The sequence below is a fragment of the Sapajus apella genome, unplaced genomic scaffold (genome assembly GCF_009761245.1).
Source record: "Sapajus apella isolate SASKATOON/1434 unplaced genomic scaffold, GSC_monkey_1.0 scaffold64, whole genome shotgun sequence".
NCBI lineage: Eukaryota > Metazoa > Chordata > Mammalia > Primates > Cebidae > Sapajus > Sapajus apella.
This window is the reverse complement of record NW_022437004.1, coordinates 2317635-2329521: the sequence shown is the minus strand read 5'-3', so window position 1 is coordinate 2329521 and position 11887 is coordinate 2317635. Positions and strand designations below refer to the sequence as shown.

The 11887-nt window shown below is 38.1% G+C and overlaps 1 long non-coding RNA gene across 2 annotated transcripts in view; it reads right to left on the bottom strand.

Moving 5' to 3' along the window:
* Positions 1-9807, bottom strand: part of LOC116529907 — a 30978-nt gene extending 21171 nt beyond the window's left edge. The window contains exons 1-3 of one of the 2 annotated variants that reach the window (XR_004259731.1): positions 8525-9807; positions 6935-7115; positions 3633-3728 (exon numbers count right to left, since the gene is read on the bottom strand). This is a non-coding gene — a long non-coding RNA (uncharacterized LOC116529907). The other variant, XR_004259732.1, reaches the window with a different exon arrangement.
* Positions 9808-11887: the final 2080 nt, after the last annotated feature.

The window sequence follows — 11887 nt, the reverse complement described above, 5'->3', positions numbered from 1 at the left end:
GCAGTATTGTGAACAGGATGAAAATCGGATGAGACCAAACAAACCATGGGGCACAGTTGAGCATCACTCCTGCCAAATGGCCTTTGTATGGCACCCTGGCTGCAAATGAAGGAGATCTGGGACACTTAACTAGGCTTTAAAGTACAGACAGTGCACAGTTCTCACTGGGGTGAAGGCTGCATGATCTATGGGCACTGGCAGAGAAAATGGTTGCCTCTGTGCAGAATGCATATGAGTAGAGGCTCCAGCTTCTCTGTCCATTTAAACCCTCTAGGTAAATTACTGACCCATTCCCAGGCCACCTAGATTTCTCTCCTCTAATCTCCCTTTCTTAGTCTTTTCCATGTCCTGACTTTTAGAGAATGACTTCTACAACCACAGAAAGGAAAGCTTTAACTCAAACTCAAATTACTTTCCATTTTTCTGAGGACCATGACTATAATTCTGTAAAGTCTAAAACTCGACTGCGTTTTTCTCTCTGCCCCTCTGCTATGACATTATATACTCAAAGCTAGTCAGAATAAATGCCTTGCTAGGGCAAAAACAGATGACAGATCAAAAATATCAAGAATAATTCATTAATACAAAACAACCTACTCCAATTGTTTCAGGGTGTGTATTATTCAGAGTTCTTCATGGCAAATAACAATCTGCTCAGCAATTTAAGTAAAAAGTAATTTAATTTTTAAGACCATTAAGGTGCACACAGATACTCCAGAATTGTGAGGGAGTCATACTCTACAGCTATTCTACCCAGAATAATACTACCATTGTAAACGCATCTCATGGGAAAACAACACAGCTACCATGACCCGGCACCATGATCTCTAGATGAAATGCTAGAAGCTTCTCCAATGTCACCTATGAGTAAATGGATGCCACCACTTTCACATTTGCAGTAAACAAACACACCCCTACCCCATGAAAAGTTGCATCTTGAGTTGCTTACACCTCCAGCTAAGCCTCACAAAAGTCAATGCGCAGGGAAGAATCTCAATCATATGCCTACCTAAGGGGAAGTCTGAGAACTGGAATTTTTTTGTCTCCTACTTTTGAAGGTAGAAACTAATAACATGGGAAATTTTCCTCTAGGTTTAAGTCAACCAGTTTTTCCAGGTAGATGTTGGGAGATAAATCTTATAGCAGGAATAAAATAAGACTTGTGTTAGTATTTTTGTGTACATCAGATACAATACTCTTCTCATCTTTTTCTTTTTGTCATCATTTTTCAATGTTTTTTCAAATTTTTTCCACTGTTGTTTTATGTCATGAATTTTGTTAACATTCTTTAAGTTATTCTTAGCTTTTAACAATGATACTTAAGAAAGCCTTAATAGGACTATCAAACAGGTACTCCCTACTCCCCAACCCTCCCAAAACAATATAACACATTAGTTTGTTTGAATTTAAGATTTATCTTGTTTATGCCTCAATTTAGGTATCGTTCTTACTTTTTAAACAGCTAGTATTTTGTATCTACTTCTGTGCAAGCAAAAAGCAACTTTATTCTTTCTTATAATTCCCCTTTTACTTAATCAGAACATTTTTTCCTGTTTGTTCATTAGTCACTCTCAGATAAATGAATAGTCTCTCTTTCTAAATAAAAACAAAATACCATTTGACCTAAATTTGTAGATGTTTCTCTGAGTTTTGATTTAAAGTTTCTGTCATTATATCCTGCATTCCCTCAGGTCTCACTCATTCACACAGCCCAGGCCTGATTCAGCCTTACAGGCACACAGTGAGAAAGGAGTATGGCTTTTTTTTTTTTTTTTTTTTTTTTTGCATTTCCAGCTCTACCTCCCACAGGGTACACTAGCTCATGTTTATGATACCTTCAAGTTGTAACACTAGAGTGCAGGGTATTAAAGAAAAGAAACCTTACATGATACATAACTGCTCTGGTGTTGTCACCTTCTGGTGGTGGCTTAAGTCCTTAAGGATGATTTGGGTTCTTTGCTGATTCCCCCTGCCTGGACCTCCCAATAGCACATCCCTATTGTAGTCTACTTCTGATTCCTTTCCTCAATTTTTCTCTTCTAAGGATCCACTTATTCCATATATGCTTGATGTTGAGATCAATGCACCTTGACATGTTGACATCTGGTGCAAGATTGCTTCAAGATGACCCAAGTCCAGAACACCCCAGTGATTCTACCCAGGAGAAAAGCTCATGCGCACCTACCTGCCCCACACTGCAGGGACGGGAAGCCCCCAATTCTCTTTTCTTTCCTACTTCGCCACAAACAATTCCACGCCAGACTATCACTTTTAAATGTTTTTAGGCATGAGTCAGGCACCAGGACTAGTGTCCCCAAACCCCAAAGAGCACATATCAGCTTTTCAAGGGAATCTTTAAGTGTCCATTGCTACTTCGTTTGTAAAGGTAGTAAGAAAGCAGCGCCTCTCATTGCCCTATGAGGAAAATGAGCAAAGATAAAAAGAGGGTGGGGATCAATGCACACCAATAACTCTCTCAAAAGAATTCTCTGCTGCTAATCTATTCTGATCAGTGTCTTCACCTCATCTTATATTCCCTGGATGCAACTTGGTGTAAGACCTACACAAGCTCTCAGTACTATTCTTTTAGAAAATGAATAATCAAACTTTCAGATTTGGAGGGGAAAGGTAGAGATAAATAGTGCCAGATTGTTCTAGTCCGCATTCATATCTAGTCTACTTTCAGGAATACGGAGCAGAGATTAAACATAATTTAACCATTTTTTTTTTAACAAACTGAGTTATTTGAACCAAGTGCCAGAACCTTGTGGCATTATGAACTGGCATAAAATGTAGGTTAAAATCTTTGTAGTATATTTGCTGTAAAATGAGGATGATAGTACTTGCATCACAATCTGGTAATGAGGAATAAATTTAATAAATAATATCTATAAAGAAGTTAACACAATGCCTGCAATATAATAGCCACTAAATGTAATATGCTTCTTCTCCTTTTTTTTTTTTTTTTTTTTGAGACAGTCTCGCTGTCTCACTCTTATCACCCAGGCTGGAATGGAGTGGAGTGTTGCTATCTCAGCTCACTGCAACCTCTGCCTCCCCAGTTGAAGTGATTCTCCTTCCTCAGCCTCCCAAGTGGCTGGGATTACAGGCACACACCACCACACCTAACTAATTTTTGTATTTTTAGTAGAGATGGAGTTTTGCCATGTTGGCCAGCCTGGTCTGGAACTCCTGACCTCAAGTGATCCGCCTGCCTTGGCCTCCCAAAGCACTGGAATTACAGGCATGAGCCACTGCGCCCCACAGAATGCAATATACTTTTTATTATAACACTAACCCAGGCTTCAATGCTGCAAATATATTTCATCTCAGTAATATTTAAAGACTTCTTATTAAAACAGTGTGCCATTTTCCACCTCTCAATTTAGTTAATATTAAAAAGCCTTATTCCACCTGTAGGGGGTGGGCATGAAGGAATGAAAGCAAGTTTATTAATATATCTCAAAAAGCCTTTAATAAGAACACCATCTCTGACCTTCATGCTCCACTCCCAGTTTCATTCTTTCAAGCAAAATACATATGGAAGGCTATATCCTTAGCTTGGTGCTAAATACTCACCAGTATATAAGACATGTCCTTTACTTCACTTGCTGCATCTCCAAGTGACTAACCTGTTCCAATGTGAGTGTGTCAAATATTTGAGGAAGTTAGACTTTAAAACAATATGATGCCTCCTCAACCTTGGCTTTTCAAAATGTCACCCAAACCTAAAATAAGTAAGATGATATTTCACATGATATGATGGGCTTTTAAAAACAACAACAAATGGTATCTATGATTTCTTCCAAAAATAAAATTTGAAGATGTTAATGCAACCACTAACACAACTCCCAGAAAATTCTTTACAGTTTTAATCCACTGCTTTGCACTCAGGACTTTGAGGTTCAGTGTGTCTAGTCTGTTACAGAGGTTCCTTTTTTTCTTTCCTTCTAGTTATCTGTTCTCATAAGGTAACTTGGAAAGCTCCAGGACATTGTAGGGGTGAAATAAAAACACAAAGATCAAGCAACTTCAGCAAAGTCTCAGGATACAAAATCAATGTGCAAAAATCACAAGCATTCCTATACACCAATAACAGACTTAAAGAGAGCCACATCAAGAACGAACTGCCATTCACAATTGCTACAAAGAGAATAAAATACCTGGGAATACAACTAACAAAGGATGTAAAGGACCTCTTCAAGGAGAACTACAAACCACTGCTCAACGAAATAAGAGAGGAAACAAACAGATGGAGAAACATTCCATGTTCACGGTTAGGAAGAAACAGTATTGTGAAAATGGCCACACTGCCCAAAGTAATTTACAGATTCAACGCTATCCCCATCAAGCTACCAATGACCTTCTTCACAGAACTGGAAAAAAACACCTTAAACTTCATATGGAACCAAAAGAGAGCCCACCTAGCCAGTCAATTCTAAGTAAAAAAAACAAAGCAGGAGGCATCATACTTCCAGACTTCAAACTATACTACAAGGCTACAGTAATCAAAACAGCATGGTACTGGTACCAAAACAGAGATATAGACCAATGGAACAGAACAGAGGCCTCAGAGGCAACACCACACACCTACAACCATACAATCTTTGACAAACCTGACAAAAACAAGCAATGGGGAAAGGAGTCTCTGTTTAATAAATGGTGTTGGGAAAACTGGCTAGCCATATGCAGAAAGATGAAACTGGACCCCTTCCTGACACCTTACACTAAAATTAACTCCAGATGGATTAAAGACAAACATAAGACCTAACACCATAAAAACCCAGAAGAAAACCTAAGCAAAACCATTCAGGACATAGGCATAGGCAAGGACTTCATGACCAAAACACCAAAAGCATTGGCAACAAAAGCCAAAATAGACAAATGGGACCTAATCAAACTCCACAGCTTCTGCACAGCAAAAGAAACAGTCATTAGAGTGAATCGGCAACCAACTGAATGGGAAAAAAATTTTTGCAATCTACACATCTGACAAAGGGCTGATAGCCAGAATCTACAAAGAACTAAAACAGGTTTACAAAAAAAAAAAAAACAAACCAACAACAACAACAACAACAACAAAAAAAAATAAGCCCATTCAAAAATGGGCAAAGGACATGAACAGACACTTTACAAAAGAAGACATACATGAGGCCAACAAACATATGAAAAAATGCTCATCATCACTGGTCATCAGAGAAATGCAAATAAAAACTACATTGAGATACCACCTCACACCAGTTAGAATGGCAATCATTAAAAAATCTAGAGACAACAGATGCTGGAGATGATGTGGAGAAATAGGAACACTTTTACACTGTTGGTGGGAGTGTAAATTAGTTCAACCATTGTGCAAGACAGTGTGGTGATTCCTCAAGGACCTAGACATAGAAATTCCATTTGACCCAGCAATCCCATTACTGGCTATATATCCAAAGGATTATAAATCATTCTACTATAAGGACACATGCACATGAATGTTCATTGCAGCACTGTTTACAATAGCAAAGACCTGGAACCAACCCAAATGCCCATCAATTATAGACTGGACAGGGAAAATGTGGCACATATACACCATGGAATACTATGCAGCCATCAAAAACAATGAGTGCATGTCCTTTGTAGGGACATGGACGAACCTGGAAACCATCATCCTCAGCAAACTGCCACAAGAACAGAAAATCAAACACCGCATGTTCTCACTCATAGGTGGGTGTTGAACAATGAGAACACATGGACAATGAGAACTCCCCTCCCCTGTGGAGGGGAGCATCACACACTGGGGTCTGTAGGGAGGAAATAGGGGAGGGACAGCAGGGGGTGGGTATTTGGGGAGAGGTAGCATGGGGAGAAATGCCAGATATAGGTGATCAGGAGGAAGGCAGCACATCACACTGCCATATGTGTACCTATGCAACAATCTTGCATGTTCTTCACATGTACCCTAAAACCTAAAATGCAATTAAAAAAAAAAAAAGATCTAGCCAGATATAATGTCAAGATCCTTATCTGGGATATGTATCAAATATAATGGAGAAGGCAAACTTACATGTTGAGCAGACACAATTATGAATAGAAGTGTTCTCTGCAACCTTAAAAGCTAGTCCCTTTGGAGAACATTTAATATTGTGGTTCCTTTACTGTTTTAGTCATGAAGTCCTTGCCCATGCCTATGTCCTGAATGGTATTGCCTAGGTTTTCTTCTAGGGTTTTTATGGTGTTAGGTCTTATGTTTAAATCTTTAATCCATCTGGAGTTAATTTTTGTATAAGGTGTAAGGAAGGGATCCAGTTTCATCTTTCTGCATATGGCTAGCCAGTTTTCCCAACACCATGTATTAAATAAGGTTTGTTCTCACTTATAAATTGGTGTTGAACAATGAGAACACATGGACACAGGGAGGGGAACATCACACACTGATACCTGTCAGGGGGTTGGGGGGCTGGAGGAGGGATAGCATGGGGTGGGGAGATAGGGGAGGGATAGCATTAGGAGATATACCTAATGTAGATGATGGGGTGATGGATGCAACAAACCACCATGGCATGTGTATACCTATGTAACAAACCTGCATGTTCTGCACATGTACCCCAGAACAATAAAAATTTTAACAATATAATAAAAAATATTATATAATAATACAATAAAAAATTTTAAAAACTTTAAAAATTAAAGAAACAAAAACCAAACAAAAAAAAAGTATTAGAGTTCCATTTGCAAAGTAAATCTCTTCCTATTAAATTTGCAGGAGTGGTATCACAGGATAGAAAGGAATGTTTTTGCAGTTAAAGCCCAATAGTTATAGTTAAGGGCTGAGATACAGGGAAAATCTGTGGGGTATTGGAAATACTGCCTGTGTAATATGCTTACTCCACAGAAAATGTTGAGCAAAGATGGCAGGGTTTAATGTAGAAAGAGTAGAAACCTTATTTACCAGGAATTGATGAAGTTGACCATCTATATTTGTATCGTATTCACTGATTGTTTAGCATCAGGCAGAATATTGGATGCTTTTTCCTTTTCTGGTTTTTGTGAGAACATCAATTGATCTGAATTAGGAATTTTTCTGTCTTTTTTTGTCTCTTGTAAGATGGGACAATCTTCTTTCCTGTGTCCTGTTAACAATATCCAAACATGACCTTGTCAACAAGTCACTTGTTATAAAATGGGTAACCTAGCTGTTGGATTAGTAGTGCTACAAGTTTATTTTAGAACCTGTTTCATTTTTGTTCTAAAGCCCTTTCAAAATGCTGTACTAGGTATTGTACTGCAGATAAGGGGGCTATTTCCATTCTAATTAGTTTTTAAATTGGATCTTCAATTTCAAGCTTAACTCCATTGGCAAAATGAGACGAAAGAGTAGCTATTACATCAACATCTTCTTTAGCTTCCAAATGTTGGAAGGTATTTTCTAGTCTATTCTGAAAATCTCCTTTAGTTTCATCAGTTTGCATGACTGAATTATGGCCCAATTAATTTTTGTTGAAAATGTTTCAGGTCTGGCTTTTAGGAGACTTCAACCTACTCTTATAGCCTTTAAAAATTTTTTTTCTTTTTGACCCTCAGATTTATTGTGGGAAGAAGGATTCTATAGCTCCCTTTCCAGGAAAACATAACCAGCTTTTGTCATCCAGGATTTAGCATTTCGGATTTTAACCAACATGACTGCAAGTTGTTAAAGGTCACACATAGGTCAGTGTGTTACACTGCTAGTGAGACAGAGACTGCTAATGGGAAGGGTTCCCTGGAGAAACTCCAATCAGCCTGCCCACAGAGGTGGAGCCTGGGGAAATTCAGGACCTTTGCCATAGGGAGGAGCCTGAGCCTGTCCCCTTCTCTTCCTGGGTGGAAATTGAGATTCAAACTGCCTGGCAGGAAGCGCTCTAGCAGATCCCCCCTTTTTTCCCTTTCACCCAATAAAACCCAGCTTTATTCACCCTTCGAACCATTTGCAAGCCTAAATTTTCATGGCCATGGGACAGACAAGAACCCTGTCTTTAGCTGAACTAAGGAAACGTCCTGCAACACTAGGACTGTCATAAAAAAATGCCACGTACTGTGTGGTTTAAGCAACAGAAATTTATTTTCTCACAGTTCTAGGGGGTGGGAAGTGTTCTTTCCTTGGGTTGCAGATGGCTGCCTACTTACTGTGTCCTCACCTGGCCTTTCCTCTTTGCTTTTTCACAGACAAGAAGAGAAAGATTTCTTCTTCTTCTAATAAGGTCATTAATTCCATCAGGAGGTCCTCACCCTCATAAGTTAATCTAACCCTAATCACATCCCAAAGAGCCCATCTCCAAATACTGTCACACTGGAAGTTAGGGCCTCAACAGTTGAGTTCGGGGAAAAAAAACATTCCATCTATAACAATCAGGAAACCCTGGGTCATGTTCATCCAAAAGAATTATAAATTCTTCTATGAATATTTGCCAATCTTATTTGAGTTTAGGGAAATCTTTTATTTAGAGTTCTTAATTCAGCTTAATTCAGTTACAAGATTTAAACTTTGTAATTCCCTTCATACCTGGATAATGAGAGGAAAGAATCTTTAGAAGTACCCAGCAAAATAAGGCTGAGACAAATAATTAGATAACAATTTCTTGGAAAGACAAATTGAGGATAAATCCTGGAAGACAAATTAACAATCCGGAGTGTTTCAGTCTGTTACAAGTTGGAAAGTTGGGAGTGTTCCAGAGTCTGCTACAAGTTGAAAGACTTTTATAGGAAAGTTTAGAAGAAGGAAAGAGGACTCCTCATGCCAGTTATCCTTTCTCATTGGAGGGTACAATACAAAGATTACAATCATTGGATACAGATTGCAACATGCTGACTAAAATGTTTACATGCCAGACAATCATGAATCTTCATGATTCAGAAATAAATAAGTGTTCTTTTCAATAAAGTAGGTCATACATTAATCAGTAAACAATTTTGAAAATTCACATTAATATTTTTTACACAGGGACTGGATGTTGCCATGAATTACAAGACCTCCCCAACATGAGTACATTTGGAAGCCTGCTTACTTTTAAAGTAAACTGTCAAGTGTGACCTGTCTCAGAGGTCCCTGGAATTTTGGGGTTTCAGGAGAGTTGCTGGGAAAAGCTAGAGGTCTGAGTAAGAGGAAGAAGAAGTATGTGAAGGTATTGAAGCAGAGAAATCAGAAATATGAGGGGGAATAGAGAGAGCTGAATATAGAGAGGTAGCTGCAGGCAAGTAAATCCTTCGATTTACTTGCATTTGGAGAATTGCATTTGGAGACCTCTGCATATCAGCCAAAACAAGTGCTACCCATTGGGCCAGAGAAATTTTATCCCCTTTCTTTTTGAATATGTCTCTTAAATGAAGTTTTATTGAAGACAAATGTTCATCAGAGTGGCTTCTGAAGGATCGAGTCATCTTTAGTGATGTCATTGTCATTTAGAAAGATAGTCGAAAGAATTAAAATTGTAATATGAGTACATATAAGAAACCACAGCTTTCCTACAACTGGAAAGGATTTATACTCCAATTGAGACAGTATAGGGAAGCGTCTCAGTCCCAGCAGACAAGAGACATAATAACCAAGACTCCATGGGTCTCACACGTCCAGGCATATTCCCTCCCCTACCTCCTTGCCTCTCTTAGCAAGCTGACCCAAGTCACATAGCAGAAAGCTGCCCTGCTCCTAACTCAGCTGAACAAGCTGAATCCCTATCCATATAAGAAAGACCTAACCATTTATGTTGTTGAATTACAGTATTTCTCCTAATTTTGTTAAAGAGGGACTCTGGCATTCCTCATAAGAACCTGACCAGATCCAGCTGGCTAAAGACAAGATGGACTCCAGCACTAATCTTTCACTGAGATTTTCCTCATTATAATCTCCTCTAATACTAAAAATCACATCCAAAGGTGGAGATTTAAAATGCTAATGAGACATAACGATGCATGAAGAAGCATGTTCTCAAATTTCACAAGTGCTAAAAATTCCCCACCTCTGCATGCCTACATGCTTGTGCAGGGCAACTCCTGTTTTTAAAACCATCAGATCTCTGGCAGGGCAAGTTGGCTCATGACTGTAATCTCAACACTTTGGGAGGTCAAGGTGGGTGGATCACCTGAGGTCGGGAATTCAAGACCAGGCTGACCAACATGGTGAAACTCTGTCTCCACTAAAAATACAAAATTAGCCAAGTGTGGTGGCGCATGCCTGTTATCCCAGCTTCTTGGGAGGCTGAGGCAGGAGAATCACTTGAACCTGGGAGGCAGATGTTGCAGTGAGCTGAGATCGCGCCATTGCATTCCAGTCTGGGCAACAAGAAGGATACTCCATCTCAAAAAAAAAAAAAAAAAAGACACCATTGGATCTCATGAAATCCATTTACTGTCTACTGTCACAAGAACAGCATGGGAAAGGCCTGTCCCCACAATTCAGTAATCTCCCACCAGGTCCCTACCACAACACATGGGAATTATGAGAGCTACAAGATGAGATTTGGGTGGGGACATGGAGCCAAACCATAATATAATGTATTAGAAAAAATTATAGTACCAGATAATACAATAAAACATAAATTATAATCATTTTAAAGTATGGCACTGAGTATAATAAAAATCAGCAAACAATGGGACTAAATGGATGGTCTAGAAAACATTTCAATACAAATAAGAACTGTCTAGCCATTACAAAAAAAATCTATTATACATATCTGACATTAAAATAAGTTCTTTAAATTTTTTAATTGAAAAAATTTGATCTTATAGTAAATCGACAAAATATAATTGTATATATTTATAAAATGCTAAGTAGTGTTATCTTTATGAATACAATAGAGTAATTAAATTAATTGACATATCCATCACCTCAAATATTTGTCATTTTTGTGGTGAGAACATTTGAAATTTACTCACCTAGCAAGTTTGAAATATGCAATATATCATTATTGAGTACACTCACCATGCCATGCAACAAATTTAAAAAAACCACACACACGCAAAACCTAATTTCTCCTGTCTAACTTAGACTTTGTATCCTTTCATCACCATCTCTCCATTTCTCCCACCCTCACACTCTGGTAACCACCCTTCTACCCTCTGCTTCTATTAATTCAATTGTTTTAAAGTCCACATATAGGTGAGAACATGTGATATTTGTCATTCTTTGCTTGGCTTATTTCACCAATTCCATCCATGTTGTCTCAATGGCAGAAATGTCTTCTTTTTAAGGCTAGATAATATTCCATGTGTATATATACCACATTTTCTTTATCCATCTATCTGTTGATAGCCACTTAGGTAGATTGCACAACTTAGCTAATGTGAATAAATGCTGCAATGAACATGGAAGTGCAGACATCTCTTCAATGTTCTGATTTCAATTTTTTAAGAAATAGACTCCAAAGTGGAATTACTGCACTATATGGTAATTCTATTTTTAGATTTTTTTAGAAACATCCATACTGTTTTTCATAATGGCTGTACTAATTTACATTCCCACCAACAGTGTATCAGAGTTCTCTTTTCTCCATATCATCACCAACACTTGTTTTCTTTCATCTTTTTTTGGTAATAGCCATTCTGACAGGTGTGAGATGATATCTTATTGTGGTTTTGATTTGCATTTTTTCTGATGATCAGTGATGATGAGCATTATGTCATGTATCTATTGGCCATATGTATGTCTTCTTTTGAGAAATATCTAATTAGGTCCCTTGCCCAATTTCAATATTGGGTTATTTGTTTTCTTGCTATTGAGTTGTTTAACGGTCTCATATGTTTTGGGTACTAAGCTGTTATCAGATACATGCATTCCAAATATTTTCTCCCAATCCATATGTGTCTGTTTACCCTGTTAATTGTTTCACTTTATGTATAGAAGATTTAGTTTGATGTTGTCTTATTTGCA